We start from the raw sequence: 12315 nt of genomic DNA, 5'->3' as shown, positions 1-12315 counted from the left end.
GGTACGGTTAAGGGCATCCAAAATGTGTAGCCAAATGTGAAAATAGCTTTTGCCATTGATGGGAACCATTGTGGACGGTGTTGCCAAAGCCAAAAAGATGGAACTGAAGCTCCCTGATTGATTGACTAAAGGAATAGAAAAATGCAACGTCTCTCCTCTTTCTCCCGTGCTTGGACGCATGTACAGTATAGAGCACAGAGTCTACTCCCCTATCCCTTCTATCACAAATCACAAAGCAATGAGGCGTCAAATCACAAAGCACAGATGAAGCAACCATCATTTCACTCTTCGTTGACTCTGCTTCTCCATCATCTTCTTCGAGAAACCACCTCACCGCACTAAGCTGGACAGACAACACTATTGTGTACTAGTAGTACTAGTACATTTACGCGTCCTTTGGTTCAACGGACTTCCTGGATGCAAATAAGGTAGTTGTCTAGGCTTGCAGGCGACCCTTGCGAACGACTTACCTTGGTCTCCCTCAATGGTGTTCTCCGTCGAACGCACTTCGCCAAACCACAACGTTCGAGATATCATCCACGTCAACGCAATGGGGAAGGAAGTCAAATAGTTAGTACCTCCATTTTTGTACACAAGGCCAGTATATCAAAATTACAATTTGCAAAAGGCCACTAACACTAATCGAGGCAAAATTGATGGGGTTTGCCTTGTACTAGCAACCAAGGACATTAATATACCCTTGCATGCATGCGGAAGTGAGAAGGTTTGTTTGCATGGCGCTGCATTAATCAAGCGATGCGGAGTGAGATGGTTAGCTCTTTGGGCTTTGGAGAAAAAAATACGCATTAATTGACACATCGAACGAGGATTTGTATCGATTAATCCCGCGAAGGAAAACCCCACCTTTCTTTTTTAACACTAGTACTCCTAGTACGTACGTACTTATCCTATTTGGGTCTAGGCCTTGCATGCCATAATCCGGCACACATTTTTGCCAAGCTTGCCTAAAGTTTTCAAAATGAAAAGGAGGTACACTTGCGCATGACTGTCACGGTCGCACCGCACCCTCACACGGTCGCTCCTGCATGCCGCGGTCACACCGCACCCTCACACAGTCGCTCCTGCACGCCGCAAACCCAACCAAGGGAACACACCCTCACTAACACGTGCTACCGCTAATAGATAATTTTCGTTCATACATTATGTTTATCCAACCGCATGTTGGGGTGGATCCGTACGACCCGTGTGGTGGCCTGTTGCGGAAGAAGAGGTGAGGAAGAAGGGTTAGGAGACGTAGGATATTCATCCAACCGCCTGAAATGGTAGACTGAACCAAATGATGAAAGTCAGGCGACTTGCATAACAATATATGTTTTTACACAGCAAAAGATCCCTAAAAACAACAACATAAAGAAAAACTATCACTGCTCGCGGAACGAGACGGCCTCCTCGTCTTTGGCTGCTGGCACGAACTAGCTTTAGCTGCCGACATGTGTCTCCGCACCGTGGTTGTCCTCGGCCTCCAGCTACTCATTCACGCAGAGCGTGCGGGCGCTTTGCATGGACGAGAGCACCGCCAGGTTCAAGTCGAGGATGTCCGGTTCCGCCTGCAGGAGGGCCTCAATGGCAGTGGCATACGCATGCTCCGCGTCGGGTTGAGCCTCCACCGCCCGGTTCAAGTCCAAGACATCCGGTTCCGCCTGCAGGAGGGCCTCGATGGGAGCGGCATCCGTGCGCTCCGCGTCGAGTTGAGCCTCCGCCGCCCGGTTGAAGTCTAGGACGTCCGGTTCTGCCTGTAGGAAGGGCCTCGATGGTAGCGGCATCCGCGTGCTCCGCGTCGAGTTGAGCCTCCGTCGCCCGGTTCACATCCACGACACCCGGTTCTGCCTGCAGGAGAGCCTCGAAGGCAGCGGCATGCGCGCGCTCTGCGTCGAGTTGAGCCTGTGCCTCCCGGTCCTCCTTTAGTATCGCCAGGTTGAACTGCTGGTCCGCCTGCACCATGGGGAACCCGGATGCCAGCACGAAGTCGACGTCCATCGTCTCATACCCATCGGGGGCCTTCTACGCCGCGACCTCCGCCATGAACATTGGATCGGCTTCCTCCTCCTCGTAGCTTGGCTCCAGAGAACTTGGGGATTGGCCCGCCGCAAAGTGAGCTTGGGAACGAAGGTCTGTGGCGCCGATCGCTGTCGCGATTTCTGCGCGGCACTCCGGTGTCAGCATCTTGTAGTATGTGATCTTGTGGCGCACCATGGCTTTCCGGTGAACTAGGGGACGCTTGATGCGGGCTAGGGGATCGAAAGGTGGGGTAATGGGCTAGAGAGGAGGTGTGGTTTTGGGGTAGTGGCTGGCGTAGGCCGAGCAAGGATGGTTCTGGTGTGAATAGTTGTTCCTGTGACGACCGATCAATTGGTTTTGACTGTACATCGCTCTTGTCGCGTTTGCGTTGCACCCCAGCACGCTGGACCCTCCACGTCGTTCATCGAATGGAACGTGCTTCGTCTTGCGTTTTCGCTCGCTTGTGGGACAGTAGTTGAGAGCAAACCGACGTCCCTCCCCCTCCCCTGCCCGCGTCATTTATATTACCACTCCCCCTGTTTTATGCGGAGTAAATGAAAACAGAGGGAGTATACTACGGAGGAGGATCCCGTGACGTGGCCGAATGATACGGCCATAACTAATGCTAGTGTTGTTAATGATCGCAAAATAGTAACGCATGTCAGTGGGTTAGATGGATTATTTTCAGTTACAATAAAACAAGACATTGTTTTGTTTGATCTGTGTGCCAACGAGAAGGAAGAGAAGTCCCTGGACGTGCATGTATTAAAGGAGAATAATTACATGCAAGAGGAATTGCTAAATCATGCCATGACATATGCATGTAACCTTGATCAGGCAAGGTTTGGCAAGGAAACAGAAACACCAACGTTCTCCAATTTTTGGAAAGTTAATGAAGCCTACGTAGATACATGTAAGTACGGGATATGTGATCTATTTCACTCGGCCAATAAAATCAGAGAAAGGAATTTGTTTCTATTTTTGCCACCTCCACGTAAAAAGGTCCCTCAATCTATCAAGACTTGGAGGATGTTACGTGATTTGCTTTCATTAAAGGATACGGGCTGGGGTCCACCTCCAACATTAATCTGGTCGTTAGATTAGAATATCTGCCGAGATGTAAAAGGCAATTTAATTAGAGATAAGAGTTTGACGTGTCTACATACGCTAGTTTTATTGTTTGTTGGTCAAGTCAAAAGGGTCGGCTATACTAGTATAAATAGCCATAGTAGGATGAATGTAAAGGTAGGTTATCTTTTATGAAATAGACATGATGTGTTTTTCAGGGTAGACACCCGTATCAAGTTTTGGAGGGATCTTTAGAAAACCTCTGTGTTGCGATTTCTCTTCGTGGAAATTGTTTTTGCGCATGAGTACCTTCGTCGAGATTGGTTTTCTCGTGCTGGGCCGCAAGGTTCAAACGCTCTACTTCGTGTACATCGCGTGCGCGGGCGAGAGGTTGCTACTGGTGGTGGTGGAATGTCGTGAAAGATCGGACCGCAACAACTGATCGGATCTCACCACGAGGTTCGGTCCCCATTAGGTGTACATCGCGTGCGCGGGCGAGAGGTTGCTACTGGTGGTGGTGGAATGTCGTGAAAGATCGGACCGCAACAACTGATCGGATCTCACCACGAGGTTCGGTCCCCATTACCGAACCCATTGAGTAACTGACATGCAGGGCCTAGCAAGCATGGGGTCCGCCAGTAAGTGACCAAAAGGGAGGGTAAGGCAGGGATACCTACTTCAGAGGACCCACTTCCACTACTACTTCCTCCTTCCATCTACAAGGCCTAATGCATTTTATGAGGCTAACCTTGACCGAATGTTAGAGTAATAATATATGACATGCAACTTACACAAAGCATATGGTTAACTTCGTATGTGAAAGGAGCTTCCAATGATATATTTTTCACATTATACATCTCATGTACTATTAATCTTGTCAATAGTCAAAGGCGGTTTTGAAAAATGCATTAGAGCATGTTTAATAATATAGCCAACCGATGGCTATAAGGAACTGCCATATCATCTATATGCACTCATACAATAGTGTGAGCTATAAGGTTGGCTACTTCCCGCAAAAAATAATATATAAGGTTGGCTATTGTATTAGTACTTTTTCCCATCTCCTCTCTATCTCTTTCTTCATATTTATTGTATTTACCTAGGAATGCGTATATAGCTAGGCTCTTGCATGAGAGCTCACTTCCCTTACTTTTTCACATCTCTCTCCTTCACATAGGCAAAAGTGCCATGTAAGTTGGCTCCTAGAATGGCTATTAGGTTGGCTCTAAGCATTTAATATTTGCATGAGCAAGGTATATGATTGAAAGAGAGTTTCATGCATACTATTTTTCTTAATCTATGTGTTAGTAGCAAACATGCCCGTGAGTTGCAACGGGAAAAGATTTTAATCATAATTTTAGTCCAATAAGCATGAGTCAAGACTACCAGCAGGTCCAACTCATCAATTTCAACACACCACCCGATCTCACCATCACCGGGGATGGCCATGGTGATTGATGTGAAACAATATATAGTCCCTGAATGAACGTTTCTGACGAACACGTCGATTGGAGCAGGCACGAGTGGAACGTCGCTTCCCGAGCGTACCGCCTTTACCCCTTCATACGTCGGTTATGGTTAGGAGAGAGTAATCCTTAATTAACACATGGATTAATTAAATCTCAACAGTGATCACAACACATCCGAACGTGACCAATCCGGCGATGTTGAGCTTGTAACCACACGTGACACCTATCATTGTGCCCCTACATAGGAAGGTTCTAGAACTTGAAAGAAAAACTAATCTAGATGAACTGGACATGACAAGTGACCTCCATGATCATACTGCTCATTTTCGCACAACGCAAATAGGATTGGTCGGATCGAGTAACTGGATTACGACACATTGCCGGAGACCAAAGGCTCGCGGGGCGGAGTGGGAGGGGAGGGTGTAGAGGTCGGACAAGACATGGCAAGATGTTGGGTGGCTAGTCGACGCGTATTGTGGGCATATGGTGCTATTTTATAGGATGAGCTACGGATCATAAAACTTTCATGTTACTCCATTTTCTAATATCTATGTCTACTTCTTTATCTAAAAAATAATCAGATCAGAAGTACTCCCTCTGTAAACTAATATAAGAGTGTTTAGATCACTATTTTAGTATTCTAAACACTCTTATATTAGTTTACGGAGGAAGTACAGCCCAACGATTGACGTCCCTTGTCTGCTATGCAACCACATGATTAATTTCATGCGTACCACAACTATGGAGCCAAAACAAACTCGGGAATATGCTGGAGTGCTGCTCCCTTCATAATACATTCTAGTTTTTTGGAATAAGATGCACGCCATTGTTGATGCCCAGGATCATGGCTGGTGTGGCAGAGAACTAGACACGCACGCACACCACGCCCGACACATTGCACACACACACGACACCCAGCACGCAGACCATGCCCCGAGACACATGCATACACGGACACGATGTTGGACACGCATGCTGCTGACCAGCACGCGTGTGCACAAATGCATCCCTGCCGGCCCGAGAGAGCCGCTGCATGCCGCACACGCACAACCATTGTCGCCGCCAGATCCTTACAATAGGGGGAAAGACTGAAAAGTGAGAGGAAGATGGAGACTACCTGATCCACCGCCGACGCCCTCAATCTTCGCTAATGAACTCGATGGGCGCTGTCCAGCGGAAGATGGAGATCCTCGACTCATGGCTCCTGACGGCTCATCTGCTGAAGGTGATGGCCTGGACGATCCACCAGCGCTCTTGCTTGGCCTTTGTCTCTATTTCTCTCGACATCAATCTCGGTCTGATCTATTTATCTCTCTATCTTTCTCTCGACTTTAGCAACAGCGAGGCAGGCTCAAAATCATGGATGCAGGCATGACGGCGCGCATATTGGCCGGAAGAGCGTCCGTGCAGCTGCCGCTCTATCTGTTCTCGCATCCGTTTGGGTCGCTGCGGTCGGGCAGCCGCCGATTCGTTCCATCTCGCAATCACCTGAGCCGTCACGGCCGCCGCTCCGGTTTCGTGGTCTATCCTCTCAGCCGTCGCTACAGAGCCATCTCTCGATCTCGCTGATTCATGGCGATTTGTAACCTTTAGAATCGCTGGAATTCGAAGGGATTAATTTAGATTTATAGTGCCATATAGGGATTTGTTACAGAGTTGTATACAAACACGTCAAGTATGAATATTATTTGTGTGGAGGAGTTTGTGTGCGAGTAAAGACTGGGGGTTGATTATCTAATAAGTCAAGTTTTTCTTTAAAAAAAAGCCGCGACGGTGAACCCGAAGACTCAATCCGTGCTTTATTATTATTAGGGAGAGATAGCCGGGCTGTAGAATATGAGAGCCGACTTCACTCTCTCCCCTCTCTCCTCACTCCTCCAAGTAGGATTTAATGACATGACAAGTCTTATAGCCTGCTGGCTAGGCCTTATTAGACTTGCTCTTAGGCCCTATATAAATGGAAGAAGGGATTACTATAAGCATAGCATACTCTATTACAGATGTTGTCAGTATTCCACTAGTACTATTGGAAAGGGAGCTTAAAAAAGTTACTATTGGACTGGCTATACGTGGCGAAATCTTAGTAGGAAGAGCATCCGCGAGAACAAGCACATTCACGTGGTTGAAAACAAATTGGAAACCACTCTGTTTGAATACAAATCTAAGGGTGCGTACGAATCTATCAATATTGATTGGGCGTTGTTGAATGTTGATACTTCGAATCTATCAATATTGATTGGGCGTTGTTGAATGTTGATACTTTTTTTCTATAAGTTTGATCAAAGTAGAGATACTTTAACTACATATAAAACTTATATCTAAACTAGATAGGATCGGAGGGAGTATATTTGTACGTTCAAAAGCGAATCGAATATTGATACTTTTTATATATGATTTGCGTATGCTATGATCACCGGTTCAAAATTTTGAGCCCGCCTTAGGTATCACACATGCACCCACTCGTTTTCTCTCGATTTGATCTCGGGGTCCGGTGATCGATTGAAAGAGGACAAGGGTGGGTATAATACGTTTGTTTCTCTTATGAACGTATAATACACTCCCTCTGATCCCCATAGACCCCCCCTCCGCGGGTCATTTCTATCATAAAAATAGACCAAACATGTATCTCCTTTCACGACACGCAATTGATCTCTCAACATCAATCGATCTCGTCAAGATGTGTCGGGGCATGAATCGGATGGGATGTCAAAACTAAGACGGGAAGCGACACGTAGTGGAGGCAAAGTGAAACTTTAAACGAACCATTTGTTTGTATGCATGTCGGACAAATTACAACATTGGAAATACAAGCATGGTCTAGGCCCACATGCGAATGATACTCGACGGAATGTTCAAATGACGCATGCGGGAGGATGGACTCGACCGGAGGGCGGCATGATCTATGGAGAAGAGGGTTGGAGAGGAATGAGAAATAAGCAACGCCGCATGATTATACTTGAACGTCTCAAAGAAACAATAAGTTGTCTTGTTTTCCCTTCCATCTTGGTCATGGAGTAAGATACTCCCTCCGTTTTTATTTACTCTGCATATTAGGTTTGACTGAAGTCAAACTTCATAAAATTTGACCAAGTTTATAGAAAACTAGCAAGATGCCTGTGCCTTGCACGGAACATCAAAATTTTATGGGAGAAAAGGATGAACGAAGGAAGGCCTTATCAGCAAATGCGGAGAGGAGTGCGGGTACATTGTCATAGTTTCCTTCCTATCCCTTATAGATCAACGTCCTATATCGCAGGATGGCAGACACACCATCATCACCAACTCTGCTTTTTTATGTACACTAGCAAGATGCCTGTGCGTTGCACGGACCATCAAGATGCACTTGTATGAGTAGTTTATCTTGTGGGAGAAAAGGATGAATGAGGGAAGGTCTTATTTGCAAATGTGGAGAGAGGCGTGGGTATCTTTTTGCAAAATTACCATATTTCCTTCCTATCCATCAGATATAAATCGGACGGACTCTTATAAAAAATAGAGTTGGTGATGATGGTGTGCCTACCACCCTGCAATATAGGCCGTCCGATTTATATCTGGCGGATAGAAAGGAAACTATGGCAATTTTGCAAAAAGGTACCCACACACTTCTCCACAATTACAAATAAGGCCTTCCCTCGTTCATCCTTTTCTCTCACAAGATAAACTAGTCATACAAATGCATCTTGATATTATATGCAACGCACATGCATCTTGCTAGTAAGAGTAAAAATATGAACATTTACAATAGCAAATATATATGGTGTGAAAGTATATTCAATAATGAATCTAATGGTATTGATTTGTTATTGTATACGTTATTATTTCTGTCGATGAACTTTGTCAAAGTTTACAAAGTTTGACTTTGAGCAAAGCTGAAATGCGGAGAAAATAAAAACAGAGGGAGTACGCAGGGACTAGTATACTCTAGTTACTACTGCCGGAACATGGTAAGTTGGACACCTAAAGGCGGGCACGGACCAGGAACACCTCAATTATTCTTTCAAACAGTCGAACACCTACATTTAGCACACCATCCGGCTACTTAATCAAGTGTTACGCTTCACTACTTGAAAAGGAAAAGGGCGGTACCGTACCCAAAACCACCACACTAGGGGCTAGGGTAACAATTTGGTACCGTACCACATTTGAACTAGGGCACAAAAACCACCTGTTCTGCGCCTAATGCGCAACGCGGAGCACTGACGCTCGAATATGGTCGGGAAAATAGGGAAACCGACATGTTGGGCACACCTGTCGAGATGACGTGGCGCAGACTAGTCCAATGGAGGAGCTGGCCCACGACCTCCTCGCCACCGGCAACCGTTCATGTAGGTCGTGGGGGCCAACAACGTGGCGCAGCTCCAGCACCACCTTTGGACAGGGCGACCACAGTGAGTGACATGCTCATCGTTGCTGGGCACGGTCGGTTTCAGTGTGCTGACGCTGGCGTTAGCGTTGTGGCACGACCAGCAGATAAACACCCGGCTCGTCGAGGATGCACGAGGTGCCGAGTGTGCGCGCGCCGCGCCGCGTCCGCGGAGTGGTGTAGCGCGGCCAACTGCATCCCCACGACCTGAGACCATGCCGAGTTGTCTTGCTTTTTCAATGACATGTGGGGTCACATGTGAGCAAAGGGCATCTCCAATGTTGCCACAACCTGCAGCTGACTACCCTGGCACACCAAAAACCCTCATCCCTCACGCCGTCGCGTGGTGCGTTCCCAGCCGGTGCCAGCTGGTTGCATTCGTGCCGTCCGTCCGTATGCCGTCGTTAAGAGGCTCGGTGCCCGAGGAACAAACTCCGGCGATTTAATGATGCGCCAGGACACTTTGGCCTCACCGGAATGCGCTACTTAAAGCGGCAATGCCCAGCTAACCTCCACACCATAGCGCATCGTCCTGCTACCTGGCAAAACATCCGCCATGACTGTGAGCGTGAACGCTCTGCGGGAGAGCTTTGTCTTCGGGGATGAAGCTCGAGGTCGCTGCCCTCGCTCAAGTCACCGCTCGTGACGCATAGCGGCATAGACGGATGCGGACGCGGCCGCATAAGCGGTGGCCACGATGGCGTTCGACGACAGGAGCACCGTCAACCACGCATCCTACTTGTCGCCATCCAACGTCTGACACCGCCGAGGTCGGGGACTCTGCCGAGGATGAGTAGGGCATGGGAGGCGGCAGGGCATGGTGTGCCAACTAGCCGGCATGTCTCCCGTGTTCTTGTCTGTAACGCCCACGATGCGGTTATATCTCCCACGTGTCGAGGCACAACTTAGAGGCATAACCGCATTGTGGTTTTGTCGCAAGAAGGGTCATCTTCACACAATCCCATGTAATGAACAAGAAAGGGAAAAAGAGGGTAGGCTTACAATCGCCACGTCACACAATACTTCAGTAAATCATACATCATCCAAAATACACACATAGACCGGCTACGGTCAAATCCGAATGAAAAGGAAGATAAACCCCAAATGCTGGATCCCCGATCGTCCCAACTGGACTCCACTACTGATCATCAGGAAACGAGACATAGTAACGACCAAGGTCCTCGTCGAACTCCCACTTGAGTTTGGTAGCATCACCTGCACTGGCATCATCGGCACTTGCAACTGTTTTGGTAGTATTTTTGAGTCACGAGGACTCAGCAATCTCAAAACCTGCGAGATCAAGACTATTTAAGCTTATGTGTAGGATAAGGTAATGAGGTGGAGTTACAGCAAGCACTAAGTAAATATGGTGGCTAACATATGCAAATAAGAGTAAGATGAGAAGCTATGCAACGGTCGTGAAGCTAGTAGTGATCAAGAAGTGATCCTGAAAATACTTATGTTCAAACATAACCCAAATTGTGTTCACTTCCCGGACACCGCTGAAAAGAGACCATCATGGCTACACACGCGGTTGATGCATTTTAATTGAGTCAAGTGTCAAGTTCTCTACAACCGGATATTAACAAATTCCCATCTACCACATAACCATGGGCATGACTCTTGAAAGTTTATACCCTGCAGGGGTGTCCCAACTTAGCCCATCACAAGCTCTCACGATCAACGAAGGATATTCCTTCTCCCGGAAAGACCCAATTAGTCTCCGAATCCCGATTACAAGACATTTCGACAATGGTAAAATACGACCAGCAAGACCGCCTGAATGTGTCGACAAATCCCGATTGGAGCTGCACATATCTCGTTCTCAGGGCACACCAGATGGGATAGACGTCGGGTTGGCATAGACCCTAGTTGCCCAGGGGGCGCCGAACCTCACCTAGGTTGGACCAACACTCAAAGGAGCACTGGCCCGGGGGGTTTAAAATAAACATGACCCTCGGGTCCGCGGAACACAAGGGAAAAGGCATAGGTTGTTAGGCAAATGTAAAACCAAGGTTAGGCCTTGCTGGAGGAGTTTTATTCAAAGCGAACTGTCAAGGTGGTCCCATAACCCTAACCACGTAAGGAACGCGAAATCTAGGAACATAACATCGGTATGACGGAAACTAAGGCGGCAACAGTGGAACAAAACACCAGGCATAAAGACGAGCCTTCCACCCTTTACCAAGTATATAGATGCATTAATTAAAATAAGAGATATTATGATATCCCAACATAAATATGTTCCAATATGGAACAAATTACAAGGCACCTGCAACTAGCAAAGCTATAAGAGGGGCTAAGCAAAAGCGGTAACTTAGCCAAACAACGGTTTGCTAGGAAGGTGGGTTAGAGGCTTGACATGGCAATATGGGAGGCATGATAAACAAGTGGTACGTAGTGTGACATAGCGATAGAACGAAACAACTAGCAAGCAAAGATAGAAGTGATATCGAGGGTAATGGTCATCTTGCCTAGGATCCCGCAAGGAAGAAGAACGAGTTCATGAAGAAGACAAACAGACATAGTCGAACGAATCCTCACAACCCCGGAACGAAACCGAAGCTAATGAGAGAAGCAAACCAGAAAGAAGCAAATAACATGATAAACAACCATCACATAAACATGGCATGATGCACAAACAAGTTTGATGCATGTCCGGTTTAATGATTCATGGCATGGCAAAGTGCAACAAACAATACTACAAGTTGAGTGGAGGTCAATATGCAACGAGTTGCATATTGATGAAACACCACATTCATTTATTTAGTTCACTCTCGTGAAATCTACTCAACAATATTAAATGTTGGTTAACATGACAAGAGGTGAAGCATAAGTAAACTAACTACTTAGGCAAGTTTAAATGAGGCCGGAACAACAAACAACAATTCTGGAAAATTCCCATATGCATATTATGAATTTCGTACTGTACTATCCTAAACCATATTTTAGAGTTGTTAAACATGCAAGATGAGTGCACCATGTTAAACTAGGCATTTTTCTACCCATTTGCATATAAAGTTTATTAAAATCCAAGCTATGGTTAATTAGTTATGAATTAAATCATTTTAATATGGCAATATGCAAATTAAATGAAAACAACATTCTAAATATTTTAACATGGACGAAAGTTTGAAATTATGAAACTAGACAAAATTCTAAGCATTTTTCATATATAAAGTATTTACATATGATGCACGGTTGTTAAGTTATTATACACATGAAGATGGAGGGGTTTTCTGCAAAACAGTTTTATATGGAAATTAGACAAATTCGCAGGTGAGGAAAAAAATGCGATCGGGCCGAAACTGTAGGCTGGCCCAACAGGAGAAAAAAACAGAAGGATGGGCGCCGGGGGTGGCTTCACCATGGGCCAAGGCCCAAATCAGTGGAGTG

At 46.4% G+C, this 12315-nt stretch overlaps 1 long non-coding RNA gene across 1 annotated transcript; it reads left to right on the top strand.

The window, feature by feature from the left end:
- Positions 1-5304: 5304 nt before the first annotated feature.
- LOC123130605 (uncharacterized) lies at positions 5305-6273 on the top strand. Its single transcript, XR_006463914.1, has 2 exons — positions 5305-5781; positions 5892-6273. It is a non-coding gene; the product is annotated as an uncharacterized lncRNA (long non-coding RNA).
- Positions 6274-12315: the final 6042 nt, after the last annotated feature.

Source organism: Triticum aestivum, chromosome 6A, assembly GCF_018294505.1.
Source record: "Triticum aestivum cultivar Chinese Spring chromosome 6A, IWGSC CS RefSeq v2.1, whole genome shotgun sequence".
NCBI lineage: Eukaryota > Viridiplantae > Streptophyta > Magnoliopsida > Poales > Poaceae > Triticum > Triticum aestivum.
This window is presented reverse-complemented; position numbering and strand designations above follow the sequence as displayed.